Source organism: Budorcas taxicolor, chromosome 22, assembly GCF_023091745.1.
Source record: "Budorcas taxicolor isolate Tak-1 chromosome 22, Takin1.1, whole genome shotgun sequence".
In the NCBI taxonomy this organism is placed as follows: domain Eukaryota; kingdom Metazoa; phylum Chordata; class Mammalia; order Artiodactyla; family Bovidae; genus Budorcas; species Budorcas taxicolor.
Window position 1 is genome coordinate 30,454,265 of NC_068931.1, and position 15,557 is coordinate 30,469,821.

General features: G+C 43.7%; 1 protein-coding gene across 1 annotated transcript in view; it reads left to right on the forward strand.

The window, feature by feature from the left end:
* The window catches only part of CHST9 (carbohydrate sulfotransferase 9), a 237,374-nt gene that overhangs the window by 122,426 nt on the left and 99,391 nt on the right, over positions 1–15,557 (forward strand). The gene's annotated exons all lie outside the window — the stretch shown is intronic.

Sequence of the window (15,557 nt, forward strand, 5' to 3'; positions counted from 1 at the left end):
CACAGGATCTGGGGTGTGTGGGCTTCAGTAGTTGTGATGCATGGACTCAGTGGTTGAGGTTCTCGGGCTCCAGGGTACAGACTCTGGAGTTGTGGCGCATGGGCAGGCTTAGTTGTCCTGAAGCATGTGGAATCTTCCTGGACCAGGGATCAAACCAGTGTCCCCTCCATTGCAAGGTGGATTCTCAACCACGGGACCACCAGGGAAGCCCTGTGAAAGTGGTTTTTAAGCAGCATTAAGAATCTTTTATGAAAGCATGATTTCGCAAGTACAGTCATATTTATGTGTCCCAGAGCAGCCAATAGGGATGTTTCAATGGCCTGAGTCGGGGAACGTCAAAGCAAGCACTGTGTCATTGAGAGAACAATTAAGAACATTGATGAGTTCCGATCTGAGAAGCTTGGAGACTGGTATTCCAAGACTTGTTCTCCAGCCTCTACCCTGAGTTTGCAGAAGACTGTGTTTTCTCAGGGTCAGCTGCCTCTGATCCTATGGCTCTTGTCACTATCAAGGAAGAGAGCTGAGTTGCCAAAAAGCCCAAGGTTGTCTACTCTCCTACCAGCTAAGCTCCAGACATAGTTGTCTGCTCAGAGACCCACCAGACCCTTGCCCCCCTCTCCTACCCTCTCACTTACCCCCCTTGGCTCACAGTCCCTACCCCAGCCTCTCTTCCACTTGAGTTTTCATTCTTCACTAGCACACGAGACAGTGAGAAACATTTCTATCTCCCCATGGAATAGAAAAGTGGCATTTGAACCAAGTTAAAAAGAGCCCATCTGCATGCTTCTTGTCCCTCAGGTCATCAGCACCCCTTCTAGACCTTAGAACAGGATTCACTGGGTACAGCAGGCAGGACCACACTTCCTCTCCTATACCTGGAAGTGGGTTATCTCACCAGCCAAGAGGATGATGTCTGGTGTCCTCTTAAATTCTTAGTTAGCATTGGGGACCCCAAGAGAGAATTGCCAAGATCTACCTTGATAGTTAACTTCCCTCGGAGAGAGATTTGAATGGCTGGAGAATATCCTTCATGTGCCAAATGGAAGTAATAAAGAAACTATAGGCTGTATCTCACTCATTATGGACTACTATTTTAATTAATGGGAGATACACTCCTCTTTGGGGAATTTGGTTGATTCATTCAGTGAGTGAATATATTCAAGAAGAATATACTAATTCAAGGTGCTAGTATGCGTAAAAAAGATAACTAGTGGGAACCTGTTGTATAGCACAAGGGGCTCTGCCTGGTCCTCTGTGATGACCTAGAGGGATGGGATGGAGGTGGGGGAAAGAGGCCCAAGACAGAGAGGATGTATGTATGTGTGCTTCCATGCTAAGTAACTTCAGTCATGTCTGGCTCTTTGTGACCCCATGGACTATAGCCCGCCAGGCTCCTCTGTCCATGGGATTTCCCAGGCAAGAATACCAGAGTGGGTTGCAAATATCCTTCTCCAGGGGATCTTTCCTACCCAGGGATCAAACCTGCATCTCTTATGTCTCCTGAATTCTCAAACAGGTTCTTTACCACTAGTGCCACCTGGGAAGCACTATATCCCAGGCTATATGTATACATATAGCTGAATCACTTCATTGTATGGCAGAAATGAACACAACATTGTAAAACAAACTGTATCCCTATATATATGTACATATATATATGTATGTGTGTATATATAAATATAGAACAGACTGGTTCCAAATCAGGAAAGGAGTATGTCAAGGCTGTATATTGTCACTCTGCTTATTTAACCTATGTACAGAATACATCATGCAAAATGCTGGGCTGGATGAAGCACAAGCTGGAATCAAGATTGCCGGGAGAAATATCAGTAACCTCAGATATATAGATGACACCACTCTTATGGCAGAAAGTTAAGAAGACTTAAAGATCCTCTCGATGAAAGTGAAAGAAGAGAGTGAAAAAGTTGGCTTAAAGCTCAGCATTCAGAAAACTAAGATCGTGGCATCTGTCCCATAACTTCATGGAAAATAGATGGGGAAACAGTGGAAAAGGTGACGGACTTTATTTTGGGGTGCAGATGGTGACTGCAGCCATGAAATTAAAAGACGCTTGCTCTTTAGAAGAAAAGCTATGACCAACCTAGAGTGCATATTAAAAAGCAGAGACATTACTCTGCCAACAAAAGTCCATCTAGTCAAAGCTATGGTTTGTCCAGTAGTCATGTATGGATGTGAGAGTTGGACTATCAAGAAAGCTGAGCGGCGAAGAATGTATGCTTTTAAACTATGGTTTTGGAAAAGACTTTTGATAGCCCTTTGGACTGCAAGGAGATGAAACCAGTCAGTTCTAAAGGAAATCAGTCCTAAATATTCATTGGAAGGACTTATGCTGAAGCTGAAACTCCAATACTTTGGCCATATGATGCGAAGAACTGAGTCACTGGAAAAGACCCTGATGCTGGGAAAGACTGAAGGCAGGAGAAGGGGACAACAGAGGATGAGATGGTTGGATGGCTTCACCGACTCGATGGACGTGAGTTTGAGTAAGCTCCGGGAGTTGTTGATGGACAGGGAAGCCTGAGGTGCTGCAGTCCATGGGGTCACAAAAAGTCAGACACGACTGAGTGACTGAACTGAACTGAAGGTGCACCTCAAGAGTCCTAACACCACAGTTCAAAAGCATCAATTCTTCGACTCTCAGCTTTCTTCACAGTCCAACTCTAACATCCATACATGACAGGAAAAACCATAGCCTTGACTAGACGGGCGTTTGTTGGCAAAGTAATGTCTCTGCTTTTGAATGTGCTATCTAGGTTGGTCATAACTTTCCTTCCAAGGAGTAAGCGTCTTTTAATTTCATGGCTGCAATCACCATCTGCAGTGATTTTGAAGCCCAAAAAAATAGTCTGCCACTGTTTCCCCATCTATGTGCCATGAAGTGATGGGACCAGATGCCATGATCTTCATTTTCTGAATGTTGAGCTTTAAGCAACTTTTTCACTCTCCTCTTTCAATTTCATTAAGAGGCTTTTTAGTTCCTCTTCACTTTCTGCCATAAGAGTGGTATCATCTGCATATTTGAGGTTATTGATATTTCTCCCAGCAATCTTGATTCCAGCTTGTGCTTCTTCCAGCCCAGCGTTTCTCATAAATAATATTTGAAACATTAGGAAAACCCTGTCAAATTCAGACAAAACTCTACATTTCTGTGAAAATACAGCTGTCGAGACTCTTTAGAGGGTGGGTAACCTCAGAGCTGTTTCTTCTCGCTCAGACTTGGTTCCCAAAGCCCACCCTCCTGTGACTGCCAACAGGGAGTCACATAGAATTCACTTCCAAGTGCTCTGCTTCCTATACGTTCCTTTCAGTCAGTTGCAGTCACCTGCGGATTTATAGATGGTTCTAGATCACATAACATCCTCACTCCCCATTCATGGCCCTTCCCTATGGGGTGGGAGCCATGCTGAAGTGTAGCCCATCTCTACCTCCTCAAGAGTAGGAAGCGCCATGCAACACTTCTGATTGGATTTCAGGCTGGGCTTCTCCCACTTGACAAACACACATCAGCCCTTTCTGGAATATGCTTTAATCACCTGGTGCCATGTCAGCCAGACCAATGTGCCCTTTACAACTGCCAATTATTCCTTCCTGTCTGTATGCAAGCAGATCTGCTATAGCAAGCAACTCACCTTTCATTTTAAACAAACACAACAGGCTACCAGTTATAAGATGAGCAAATCACAGGGAATACAGTCAGTAACATTATAATAATCTTATATGGTGTTCAATTTATAAGAATTTGTATTACCCTATTGTACATCTGAAGCTAATACTGTAAGTCAACTATACAGCGATGAACAATTAAAGTAAAATTTTAAACACACACACAGGCATCTATTTTTTTTTTAATGTCTTTAGCTATAACTACACCTTGCTTTTGTTTCCTCCTCTAACCAGCATATCTCCCATTTCTGGGTTCTTTGTTTATTTGTCCCTTCATATTTCATCTCTACCCTTTATACATCTCACAGGTTTTAGTAACTCTTGGGAGACAGTCTTTTGTTTTATATCCAACTTGGAAGAACCCCAAACTAAGGTCCATTCAGTGGCGAGCTCAAAATGAGGACTGTGTGTGCCACAGCACTTCATTTCTGTTTCCTTCGTTGTTTGCTTCGTTGTTCTTTAAAACTCCTTGGCTGCATAATGAAATGCTAATTCAGTGTGGAGCAACCCCATGACTTTTTGCCAGCAAGAATATGGTTCAGATTGTAGCATCACTGATTTAGGGGTCTGAAGAAAGTGTTCAAGGCAGAGTCTAAACTTTAATCTTCTTACTCTGAACCCTCTACTTCCGTGGACTTCCATTTATAGAAATTGGAGGGGGAAAAAAAGTGATGTCCTTCTATTTCATGAGCAGAAGTAATCCCAAATCCTTTCTTAAGGATGTTGAACTGAGAAGTGTTCCTTGGATTTTCATAGGGAGAATCTCTGGGCAGGGTTTATGTCCCAGGCAGAGGGTACCCACATTCATGGGTGATGCCCTTTTCCATGCTGCTAGCATCCCCTCTCCTAGGGCAGAGGGCTGCCCTTGTGGAAGTGTTGCTGTGACGTGCGACTTTAAAGGAAGAGTTGCTCCTGGCGCCCCTGCAGGTGCCCGTGTAGAGTCAGCCCACACATCTGCTCACGTTCTAAAGCTCTGCATTCTGTCGGTACATTCTCCTACGCAGTTCTGGAAGGGACTCTTGCTTCTGTTTACCCGGCGTTCTCAGGTTCACCTGACTCCAAGAGAGGAAGGCACAGCTCAGGTGCATGAGCACTGCAGAATGTAAAGATACGGCTTTCCTACAAGTGGGAATCCATCCCCACCCCGTGGCATGGCTCAGGGCATTTTCCAGGGCACATGATGCTGTGTCCTCTGTGCTCAGCTTCTCTGGGGAACCAGGAGAATTGAGAAGGTGCCAAGATATTAGAGGGGCTTCCCTGGTGGCTCAGATGGTAAAGAATCTGCCTGCAATGCAGGAGACTCATGTTTGATCCCTGAGTGGGGAAGATTACCCTAGAGAAGGGAATGGCTACCCACTCCAGTATTCTTCCCTGGAGAATTCCATGGACAGAAGAGCCTGGTCAGGTACAGTCCATGGGGTCGCAAAGAGTCAGAGATGACTGAGTGAGTGACACACCACGCATGATGTTAGAATCAAGGCCAGGGTTACTATGTAGGTTAGAGTGTTAAAGGGGCGGTTACCCATATTGTAAGTGTCCCTACAGGGAGCCCTTCACTTGCATGTGCCTTGGAGGACATGCTTGCCATTGTCAGCCAGAACATTCTTTTCTATAAATCCAGGATTACCGAACCTGACAGGAAGGGATAGTTAGAGACTTTTCTACAGGCTTCCTGAGCTTAGCTGAGCATTAAGCCTTACAAATCTTATAAGAATTGATGAGCACGGTGATATATATAAAAAATGCAACATAAACCTTCAGATTCATGGCATAACCATCTCAACTGAAAAGCCTTTATGCTTCAGGATTTTAAAAAATTACCCTTTGCCAGCCTTGCCTCTGCTCAGACAGACTCCAGTATTCGAACAGCTTGCAAATTCTACACAAATGGATGCTGCTATGCCCGCATCCATCAGAAGAGTGGCATTCTTGGGGGTCTTTTGCTTTTGTGGGAGAAAGAGGTGGACAGACATTATTATTCTCATATGGGAATGATTAACCAAGGAAAAGTGGCAGCCCACAGTTAATTTAGCGGTTCTTTTAAATGTTTTTTCTGGTACCTGAATTACATGAATATATTCTTTTAATAAGCTGATCTGTTTTTCCCCTTCTCATTGAGGTGCAAAGTAATCTAGAGGGTCAAGGTTTCTAATCTTTTTCTCTTGCATTAAAATGATCTGTCATTTCCATTGTGGCTACACCCAAAAGTCAATTTTGGTCTCTTTAAAGTGTCCTATAGAATAATTCAGTGGTGAGAGGATGAAATTGTTCTCAAAGTGTAACTGCTCCCCTTGCTGGTATATTGTAGCAATGACATTCATCTTTAAAAATGTAATCCTGGTTCAGAGCAGGGGTTTTTGTTTGTTTGGGAGGTGAGTTTTTTTTTTTTAATCTTGGTACTTCCTTATGTTTTTGAACTTCACAACAAATTGAGGCTTAATCTAATGAAACCGGATGAGTTACTATAGTCATCATAGATTACAACCAGTTATGTAAAATTCAATAAAATAAGAATTTTCTTAATTCTTAATTCTCTCATGCCTGGAAAATAAGCAAATAGTCTGAATGATGTTTAGTGTTAATGTTGTTTTAAGTAAAAGAATGTTTTAATTTTTTAGTACAATTTATATGCAATAAAATGCACAGGTAATTGTCTGACTCAATGAGTTTTGATAGTTGTAAACAGGCTTCCCTGATAGCTCAGTTGGTAAAGCATCAGCCTGCAATGCTGGAAACCCCTATTCAATTCCTGGGTCGGGAAGATCTGCTGGAGAAGGGATAGGCTATCCACTCCAGTATTCTTGCTGTGTGCTCAGTCATGTCCAGCTCTTCTCAACTCCATGGACTGTAGCCCACCAGGCTCCTCGGTCCATGGGATTCTCCAGGCAAGAATACTGGAGTGGGTTGCCATTTCCTTTCCAGGGGATCTTCCCGACCCAGGGATCAAACTGCGTCTCTCATGTCTCCGGCATTGGCCAGAAGATTCTTTACCACGGCACCACCAGGGAAGCCCGGTTTAATCCACAGCAGAGGTAGAATTAGGAATGTATTAAATATTTAAAGGCAAATCGCTGACCTTATGCCTCTCTGAGATCTGATGTTGGATAAACGGGAGTCATGTTACTGAAGAAGGACAAGAAGTCAGATTGGGAGATTGATGGCGGGATATGGGATGACAACCTCTGTGAAAGTGAGTCGCAGGCAGTTAGAATAGCAGAAGGCTGGGCACAGATGCCGGGGTCCAGGCTGGGACGGACCGCACATGTGGGCGAGAAGGGAGCTGAGACCCCAAGAGAGGTATCTGGGGCAGAAGTGGAGCTGAAAAGAAGTGAGAAGGCTGATGACCCAGTGAAGAAGGGCATTTCCAAAGCACAGCAGACCTGGACCCAGAACCAGCTAAACTAGCCAGAGAGCACGTGAGATGAGGACGGGAAGGTCTCTGTCCAGGGTGCCCTGGAGGAGATGCCAGGGACCGGGGCCACACCTGAGGAGAAGGCGCCCAGACCCTGGAGGAAGGACATGGGCCGGTGAGCGAGACCATCTCAGCTCCACACAGACACAGCGGGGCGGCCACGTCCACCCTACCAGGCCGCCCACCCCGGCCACTGCTCACCTCGGCTTCCCCAAGGAGAGGCTCCCAGATCCACGGGGCAGTCTGTCTAGAGAGTCCCCCTGACCCCACCGGCCAGGGCCACCTGCCAGCACTGCACTCCCCGATGTTTAGGGACAGCAGACCTCAGCCACGCTAGGCCACACCTCCCGCTCACTGGGACACAGCCAGCGCCTGGGAGGGACACGTTTTCAAAACACACAAGCAGTATTCCAGCCACGAGGTCACTCCGTCAGGAGCAGAAAGAGATGCTCAGGACAAGAGTACCACGACTCTGAAGATGAACCACTGGGCAGCAAAGTGGGCGCGGACCTGCTCTCCAGGCACTGAGGACCGTGGGTGGTGGCATCGTGTCCCCCGGAGTCAGCCAGCGTCCAGGGGATCCACGGACGCCTAACAGGTACCCTGCCTTCCGGCTGTGGGAGCACCAAAGGGACCACGGAAGGGACCCACCTCAGGGTAAACACCAGGTGAGTCCTAAGAGGTGCGACCAGGACCAGGTGAGCTGTCTGGTGTCCCCAGCGAAGAGCTGACCCATAGGCAGGCCATCTCATGGAGGGGCGGCCCAGGGCTCCCCTGGAGGGACGTGTGGATTAGTGAGAGTGTGTGTAGAGGCACGAGGCGGAGCTGACACTCCTGCTCAAGCCAGGCCCTGCTACTGGCGATCCTACAGCTCACACTCCTTCCTAAGATGCTTTCAGAGCTAGAGCACCCATTCTGACTCATGTGGCTAAGACGGAGGATGAGATGAGGGCTTCTGGAAAACCTGAGGCCAGTTATCTGTGGGTGCCTCGGGCTGAGGCTGCAGGATGTTCTGAGAGGAGTTTCAGAAGCGTTTTGGGAGGCGATGGCATTCATGGAACCCCTGCTCCAAGAAAGAGAACCCTCAGCCAGGCGCGCAGGCGCTGACGGACCCATGCCAACGACCAGAGCTCCCCCGGGGCGGCCCTGTCATTGCTAAACCCAGGGCTGGCCACCCAGCATGTCCACCTCAAGGTGTTTCCTGTCTCATTAGAAAAGAATACTGTTGAACTTCTCTCTCCAGTAGTCTGTAGACATCACTCCACTCGGAAGCCCCCAGAGCACCAGCATGCCTCCCTCTCATCATGTTCCCACAGCATGGCAGCACCCAGTCCTGTGCCAGGTGGTGTTGCCAGCACCACTCAGTGCTGAGGAGCAGGGAGCACAGGCTTCCCAAACTGGAGCCCAGGGCCCCCGAACCAAGAGGCTTCCCTGGTGGCTCAGCTGGTAAAGAAGCCGCCTGCAATGAGGGAGACCTGGGTTCAATCCCTGGGTTGGGAAGATCCCCTGGAGAAGGGAAAGGCTACCCACTCCAGTATTCTGGCCTGGAGAATTCCATCGACTGTATAGAAAGAGTCAGACATTACTGAGCAACTTTGACTTTCAAACATCTGATATAATGGTCATGCTAAATAAGACACTGAATCCCATACCATGAATATTTCCCTCATGGCCCTTTCCAGTCAATTGCAGTTCAAGAGCCTACCACTTCCCTCTCACCCCTTCATCTCCTCTGTACTACCCAAGCAATGACTTTCTTATCACTGTCACCATTGGTTAGTTCAGTCTGTTCCTGGACTTCAAATGAATGGAATCATATAGCATATAAATGGTAAATGCTCCATTCACTCACCGTGGTATTTTAGAGATTGTTTTTTAGTTGTCTAAGCAGAGTTCACTTCTTTTTTATTGTTGAGTAATACTCCGTTGTATAACTAAACTGTAGCTATCCTATTTTTGTACAAGTTATTCTGTTTTTGACATTTGGATTGTTTCTAGTTTGGGACTGCTGTGAAAAAGACTGCTCTGAAAACTCCTATACAAGTCTGTGAATCACTTGCTTCATTCCCATTGGATAAAGACTGAGAAATGGGATTCCTGGATTGTAAATGTTTATAAGAAACTGTCCCTCAGTTCACCAGCAGTGTTCAAAGTTCTAGCTGCTCCTTATCCTCACCAACAGTGGGTAGGAAGTGGTATCTGTCATGACTTCCATTTGCAGATATCTGATGGCTGTTGATCTTTATAATCTTTTTATGCGCTGTTGCCTGTTTGTATATCCTCCTTCGGGAGATGTCTATTCAAGTTTTTTCTTAGTCTTACTGGACCATTTATCTATTGCTTATGGTAAGATTCTTCATCTCTTTTGGAAAGTTCTTTGTCAGATACACATATTGTAAGTAAATTTCCAGTTTGTGGTTTGTCTATCACTTTATTTAAAGTACCTTTGATGAGTTGAAATGTTTAAGTTTGATTAAAAAACAATAAATTACTTTTCTCCTTCATGGTTAATGCTTTTTAGTGTCCTAAGAAATTTTTATTTACCTTAAGGTTGTGAACATAGTCTGCTCTTATTCAAAAAGTGATGACAGCAACTTTAAAATTTGAGAATAATAATAAGGACATTTTATAGGCAAACAAAGAGGCATGTTTATAATAACTGAAACACAGGGCTATCTCTGTACTTTTATAAATTTATGACTACTTGTTAATTTTCAAGTGTCTCCTTGATGTATCCTCTTTTTCTCTAAGAAACAGAAAGTAAGTCTTGGTGTTTTGAGAATTGTCAGAAATGAAGGACTAGGAAAGAAATCTCAGTGTGAAGTTTGAATGTCCTGTGTATGATAATGACTTTAGATAATGATCTTTATAGTACAAGTGATTTTATAGCATTATTCACTGCCCTTGAGCAATGACTTTAACTCCAAGGAGCCCAACCATGCTATTTCTATTCTTTATCTTCATCTCTGGAGAGAGGATGATAGCGAATTATCAGACTTTCCAAATAATACCATTTATCTATATGTTTATTAAAATATACAAAATTTATAATATTTTAAATACATACAATATATTATGAAAAAGATACGAATTTAAATGGGAAGTTCTGGTAGCTCAGTGGTAAAGAATCTACCTGCCAATGCAAGAGATGAGGGTTTGATCCCTAGGTTAGGAAGATTCCCCTGAAGAAGAAAATGGCAACCCACTCCAGTATTCTTGCCTGGGAAATCCCCCATGGATGGAGGACCCTGATGGGCTATAGTCGATGGGGTCATGAAGAGATGGGACTGAGCAACTAACCGCACACACGCACACATGCTAGACGTTGGATGTGCTAGACGTGAAGAGGCAGACCAGGTACCCACCTCTAGGTGCTTCTTACCCAGATGAGAAGAGTCAGGCAAACAGGTATTATTTAGATTGTTTGTTAGATGCTCTGCAGATATTACAGGGCACCAACGATGACAATAACAGGGAGAACCACCTGTAGGGAGGCCTTCCTGAGCAAGTGACATCTAACCAGAGACTTGGTTGACAGGGATCCAGCCACGTGGGGAAGAACAGTCTTACGGGACAAGCGGCTCAGGTGACAGCCTTAGGCAGGTAAGAGCCATGTAATCCAGGCTAGGGTCAGGGCAGTGAGCAGAGAGAGAGACAGGGTAAGACCGGCAGCAAGGTCGTGGAAAGGCTTCTTTTGACTATGGTCAGGAGTTAAGTTGACAAAGACTATTCCACCTTACAAGTGAAGCCAACATTCCTCACAAAAGGAGCATGGGGTATTCATAGCTAGAATAAGTGAAGTCGCTCAGTCGTGCCCGACTCTTTGCGACCCCATGGACTGTAACCTATCAGGTTCCTCTGTCCATGGGATTTTCCAGGCAATAGCACTGGAGTGGATTGCCATTTCCTTCTCTAATAGCTAGAATAAGGGATTATTCATTATACTACTGTTGTTTGGAGTCTCTAAAGAGTCTCAGCTTATATTGATAAGTGATGACTGATGGCATGTGGCCTGGAATAAGGGGATCACTCACTGCTGTCTGTTGAACAGAATTCTCTGAACAGGAGGTCCATAGACTCATGGAGCAGAGAGGGACATGCTGACCAAGGGGATTTAAACTTAGAATCCACATCAGGGCCATGAGGTGCCTTGCACAGGCATAGTGAAGAAGTAGGGAGAAGGCCAGGGTCCCAGCATTAGGGTGAGGCAAAGTCAGGAATTAATATCCAGAAGTTAGGATGAGACCATGTGTGGAACACCACATCTCCCATGCACCAGCCAGTTATAGATCATTCTCAAGCAGGTAATGTGGATTGAACGGCGAGAAACCAGAAGCAGGAAGTTCCACTAAATGAAGTTTCAAAAAATTTGTGTACATTGTGCAGAGTAGTAAAGGAAAGGAAGACAGGAATCCAAGAATTGTTGTGCAGAGACCTCTATCCATTGTCAGGTTTGCTGTGGGGTATCGGAACTCCTACGTGACTCTCTCTGCCATTTGAAGTTATTTCCTGCCTCTGGGAAGTGTAGATAAAATATGATATGCCAGCATGTACCTTTCCCAATAGAGTCTTCTAGAGAGGCGAGGCAGCAGCTGGAAGCTACCAACGTGGCTCTGGGCAGGCAGATGAATGATCTGGTTGCAGGGTCAAGGCCAGCATCCTCTCCCTGCCTTTGTGCCCTGACACTTGCCAGGCAGCATTTCCCTCTCTTCTCTGCTAGGCGTTCCCCTTACCATCTCCCATGGGTGCGTGCACGCTGCCTACACTGACATACACACAACTCCTTCTCTGGGGATTGTTTAAACTTGGAAGAATATAAGATAATGTTTCCTCATATTGAGGAGACTGGAACCCTTAGAAAGAAAGGTGTCAGAATGACGAAACATGGGGTGTTTGTGGAGGGTCGACTGTACTATGCTATTTTATATAACAAATTTGAGCATCCTCAGATTTTTGTATCTATTTCAGGGCCCCTATTCTATAGGGACGCCGAAACCAGTTCCCTCTTGTGTACCAAGGAACAACTGTACCAGGGTTATGAGCTTGCAAAAAAGCCAGAATGTAACAGTTACAAAAATGTTTTAGCAGGAAAATCAAGGAATTTGAACACCTTTTTTGTTGTTGTTGCGCTTTGGGGTCAAGTTGTATATCTGTAAGGGCTTCCCTGGTGGCTCAAATAGTAAAGAATCTGCCTGCAATACAGGAGACCTGGATTTGATCCCTGGGTTGGGAAGATCCCCTGGAGAAGTGAATGGCTACCCACTCCAGTATTCTTGCATGGAGAACCCTTTGGACAGAGGAGCTTGGCTGCAGTCTATGGGGTCACAAAGAGTGGTTCACAATTGAGCAACTAACACTTTCACCTTCACTTCAATATCTGCAAATAACAATAAATAAAACTGAGTCTGAGGGAGAAGCTCAGATGGAAATAAATATTCCAGAACAGTTAACTTCAGAGGTGGTAGATGAAAGACTTGACATAGAGATAAACAAGCAAAGGATGAAGGAAAGAGTCCTTGGTGACATGCACAGTGGGGGCTGATAAAGCAATAAACCAAAAGATGAAAAAAAGAGAAACTAAAAGAAGGGTGAAAACTGGAAAAGCAAATAGGAAGAGTATGGCAGAAATAAAGATTTAAAACAGGAGAAGATCCCCTCTGGTCTTTATAATGTGTGTGCAGAAAATATTTTTCAATCACTATTCAGTATAGTTTTTTTTCTTATTATTTAGGAAATGAGCTGTATTTCTTACATTAATACTCTAATTCTTGAGTCACTGCTCTTGAAATCCAGAAGTGAATCTATAGATAAGCTCAATTGTTTCATAACAGAATTGTTTGAGGGCTGTTTTACAACACTAAATATATTTTCGTTGAGTTGGTTGCAAAATGGTTAGTTTCAACAGATCTGTGATTCTTTAAAAGGTTTTCCATTCACTGCATTAGATATTTTTTCATACCTCCTAGGGCTAAATTTGGCTGGTTAATATTGCTGTGGAATTGCAATATGGGAGCATAGACCTAATTTCCTCATTTGACTTTTAAATTAGTTTTGTGTGTGTTAACTAAAATTGAAAGTGTTTCAATTATGAATAATGCCAAGATGAATGGGTACACTCCATTGACTTTAATGAAGTGTACATGTTCTTACATATTTGTGAATGATGGCATGGTAGCACAGTTCTTGAATCTTAGTATTTAATATTTGCTGCACTTACATATTTCATTTATGATACTGCTTACTGCAGTCACAGCTTTTTACTTTTATGAACACAACTGAACTTAAAATTTTTGTTTCATCAACTTTTCCAAGGGATTGATATTACCAAGGGTGTGCTTTTTTACATAAAAGCAAAAGTTGACAACCACTTTAATAAGTTTGAATCAGCTAACATTTGCTCCATGACTGTTATTTGAAGGCTCTGTGCCAAGAGATTAACTTTCAAGGAATAAACATGTCATTTAGATAATTGAAACTTCAAAGTGAAAGTTTTAGTCTTTAGTGATCTTAACAAAATGTATATAAGTTAAATATCAGACAACACTTGCTGGTAATCTATGCAAATGAGAGGAGCAACTAGAGAAATTCAGAATAATGACGTCAGTTGTATAGTACCTTGAGTAAGGATCATTACTAATTTTTTAAACTAAGGATTTCTTTCTTGAGTTAAATCTTTAGTGGCTGTTGGAAGAGTGAAATAGTCTCAGATACTTACAGATGTATTTAAATTTCATATCATATATCCAGGGCTTCAAGCTCAAGCTGTGGTTTTCTTGTCTGAATACTTTGCTTATTTTTTCATGCCAAACAAGAAATCAAATTATAAAAGTATATTTAACTTAAACTGTTCATGCAATATTAGAAGGATAAACAGCTTAATAATTTATGAATGTATTAACATTGTGTGTTAAAGAGCTTTGAGATGAACAGTGGATTTAGCATATGTAACATGCACTGAAAATTAGCTATTTCACAGACTTTGCAAGTGTCCCTGGTAGCTCAGCTGATAAAGAATCCACCTGCAATGCAGGAGACCCCAGTTCGATTCCTGGGTCAGGAAGATCCACTGGAGAGGGATAGGCTACCGACTCCAGTATTCTTGGGCTTCCCTAGTGGCTCAGCTGGTAAAGAATCCACCCGCAATGTGGGAGACCTGGGTTCGATCCCTGTGCTGGGAAGATCCCCTGGAGAAGGAACTGGCTACCCCCTCTAGTATTCTGGCTTGGAGAATTCCATGGGCTGTATAGTCTATGGGGTTGCAAGGAGTGAGACACGACTGAGTGACTTTCACTTCACATGCTACACAGATTCATGGAGTGAGAAATTATGAACACCATTTTACTTGTTGTTATTGGATACATCACATGTGTCATATAAGCCTTTACTAGTCGAATCATACAGTCCATTATTTCATAAAGAGTGTTTAAATGACCTTTCCCAAACTGATACCATAAGTAAAAGAATTTGATCTAGCAGCTAGGACGCCCCTATCCTAGCCTTGATGGAGGAGTACTCCAGGGGTAACATCTATACTGCAGGACTAGTCTAACATTTTGCACACTGGAGTTTCCATGGGCATGTGGTCTCATTTAATTTCAAGTTTCGTAGTCTACAGTTCTTTGACAAACAGCCACAAGCTACAATTCCCTGCCTTTCTCGTATCAGATGCTTGGAAACCGCCTGTTTCTGGATTAATTGGTGACGTTTAACAAGGACATGTACATAAAAGATGGGCAATGTTTAGTTCTATTTCATTTTCCTGCCATCAACCTTCCTCCTTTGGCTTTGAGACTGATGCTGTCTCCTGTTCCCTCCCTTGGGTGTTACAAGCCTTTGGACTCTAGAATCTGATAGAACAGGGTTCAAGCTCCAGCCCATTGTAGGAGCTCGGGCAGGTTGTTTGACCTCTCCAAGCCTCATTTTCTCTATAAAATAATGGTGTGTAAAGAGTTGTGGGTGGTTAATTTTGGAGCAGGGGGACAAAGTATTTTGTTTTGTATCATGGATGTTTTGACCATTCCAATTTCTTGTAGAGAAGTGTTTAAAGATACACGTGTAAAACACGTTTCTAAGAGTGCTACTTGGGCACCCGACTGAGAAGAGTCAATTCAGCTATTTCAATGATTATGTCAATTATTTCAATGAATGATGTGCTGTAGAAGAGGAATTACCTTTCCTGTCTTCAGCCTGCAGGTAGTAGGTGCAGATTCAGAATAAAACTTGTGGCTGTGGGACCCCAAACCCCACACTCCTCCCGTTCCACGTGCCTTGTGTTTGTGCCTGCAGAACATAAGGAAACGTCTCTCTTAAATGACACTTAAAATTACTGAAAGTCATTCATACATGGTCAATAACTACGTTAGTCAAGTGCACAAGGAGAAAGGGATGTCTTTCTTCATATGCCACTAAAACAATACTAGCCTGGAAGAGGACAGATAAAATGAGAAAAACATTATAGACC